At 41.8% G+C, this 2,397-nt stretch overlaps 1 protein-coding gene and 1 long non-coding RNA gene across 7 annotated transcripts in view; one reads left to right on the forward strand and one right to left on the reverse strand.

Annotated features, from left to right (window-relative positions):
- PKP4 (plakophilin 4) overlaps nt 1–2,397 on the reverse strand; it is a 245,731-nt gene that overhangs the window by 113,790 nt on the left and 129,544 nt on the right. The window lies entirely within an intron of this gene.
- LOC109301292 overlaps nt 1–2,397 on the forward strand; it is a 21,430-nt gene that overhangs the window by 8,221 nt on the left and 10,812 nt on the right. Inside the window, exon 2 of the long non-coding RNA XR_002098495.1 lies at nt 2,353–2,356. This is a non-coding gene — a long non-coding RNA (uncharacterized LOC109301292). The remainder of the gene's footprint in view (nt 1–2,352; nt 2,357–2,397) is intronic.

The raw sequence follows: 2,397 nt of genomic DNA on the forward strand, positions 1-2,397 counted from the left end.
AAAAACATTCTGTGATAAATGGTTATTTCAGACAATTTCTATCTGCATACAAACCTTGTCTTCCTGGTAATTTTAAAACCTAACTTGTCCCCCTTGCTTATATTACCTTATGCCTCAAATAAATCCTTAAAATAAACATTCAGTATATTGAGACAAGCTAATTGGCTGCATGTTAAAAGTGATGCAACAGCCACAGACCGCTTACCAAACAGAAGTTGTTAAACTTCTCTCCCCTAATTTGAACTTGACCCATTGAGGTGGTTTTAAAAGTTTGGAAACAAGGGACAAATACTTAAATACTTTTGCTTTGGTCATAGTAGGCGGCTGATAACTGTGAACAGAACTACCAGTACAAGTAAACTTGTCTCCATTTCCATTTTAAATACACTTATTATCAATTAATATATGACTGTTCTCTACTTTTGCTAAATGGCATACTTGTTATTCTAAAGGCTTTCAAGAAATATGAAAACTTAACTATAACCAGGGATCTGGGTGTTCTGTTTCCCACAGAAAAACGCAGTAAAACATGGATTTCCCCCTTTACTGGAGGGAAATGCAGGTTTCTCATTTTATCAGAGAAACCTGAGGATTTTGCAGTTTTGCAATGAGTCCTCTGCAGGCTGGCAGAGTCCCAGTCCGCAGGGGGTTGGGAGGGAGCAGGAGGGCCGTCAGGCAGGGGGCACCACATGAATGTACAAGCACATAGCTGCCTGGCAGCCTGGAGAGCAGGTCCTGCAGGTAAGTGGCTGGGGAGTGAGGTCCCCACAGGGAAGGAGGGAGTTGGGGTTGGGTAGGGCTGGGGCTGTTGCCTAGCCAGGTAATGTGTGGGGCTTGGGGCAACAATGCACAGCTGCAGGGCCCCAGCAGCATGAATGATGCGTGGCCCTGGAGGCTGGGGGGGATGGCAGCAGCAAGCGGGAGCTCCTGCAGACACTGCCAGTGCTGTTGGTGGGGGGGATGTGAGCGCCAGCCAGGGGTCAGCAACCACCCACAGACACCACCAGCAGCATTGGTGGCGGTCAGTGGTGATTGCAGACCACCCGCAGATGCTGGCAGCATGGTGCCTCAGGGGTGGCAAGTGCCTTTTTGTAGGGGGTGCCTTGCCACGCTCAGGGGGTACACATGTGCATCTTCCCTGCCTAGCAGGGAGTGGGACTGGGCCATGGCTATCTCGTTTGGCGGAGGGGTGGTGGTGAGGGGCACCAGCTGGGGGGCTGTGGGAGCCTTTCATTCTAATCATGGATTTTTGGTTTTTTATCAGAGAATTTGCTATTTTTATCAGGGAAAACCAGGATCCCTGATTATAACTCCAGATGTTCATAAACTTCATGCTCTGATAGACTTACAAATGTCTAAAACCTGCCAGAAAAAACATATTGTGACATTTAACAATTACTCAAAATAGTCAATGAAATCAAATGTATCATTCAAAGTTCAAATAAGTCCTTATTTTGCATGAAATATCTTATTTGAAACTGCAAATAAAAATAAACTTGAAAGAAAATTAAAATAACTAGCACAAATGCATGTAAATAAAAGCCATTCAGTAAAATCAGTCATATTTTTCTGTATAATGCAAAACTGGAATGTACACTATTAAGGTTTTGTATTTGATCAAGGAATACTTTAGAATCATGCTATTCTGGTAATTGTGTATGATCCTTGAGAAATAAATTGGACTTACCTAGGGTCTTTCTGGATGCTGTCTATGGATGGAGATCTTGTTGTACCATCATCAGCTGGTGTTGCATGTTGTAGCCTGTTATAACTGGATTCTGACAGTCGGTAAGGCATTGACCTGTAGGGTTCCGCATAGGTAGCTGCTGTGTTCAGAGCATAATTATTTCTTTGGTATGTAAGTGTGCTACGTTGACTGGATGTCCGTTGCAGATTTCCAAAACCTGGTGTAAAATCAGTATTAAAGGATAATAAGTTATTTTCTACAGACAACTATTAAGAGGCAGAGTACTTGGTTAAAGTAATGCAAAATTAGAGTTGAAGTGAGCCTGAAATACCCATATGTCTAAAAACTATTATTAGACTTGAGGGACCAATCACATCAATATGAAAAGTTTTTGCCAAAGAAGTCCCAAGAAAGATAATGAGATTAATTATACAAGTAAAGTTTTTGTGGCATGAAACCCAAATTGTTTCTAAATGAGATTAACTGTTTGATTATTTAATGTAACAAATGGTACTTTTGTCAAAAACATTAGCAGTAAACAAGAACTGAGCTATAAAACAGTTACAAGTAAAATAGCAGACTGCCCTTATATTTATTGTCCACCTAGTGCCTTTCATATACTAGATACTAGCTTGTTTTGATCACTTGAGCAATCTGAATAGGAGGAGGGTGTTGGCCTGAAAGCTGTAGACTGGAAAGGAAACAGCTGG

The sequence above is a fragment of the Gavialis gangeticus genome, unplaced genomic scaffold (genome assembly GCF_001723915.1).
Source record: "Gavialis gangeticus isolate Ggan-Ray unplaced genomic scaffold, GavGan_comp1, whole genome shotgun sequence".
NCBI lineage: Eukaryota > Metazoa > Chordata > Crocodylia > Gavialidae > Gavialis > Gavialis gangeticus.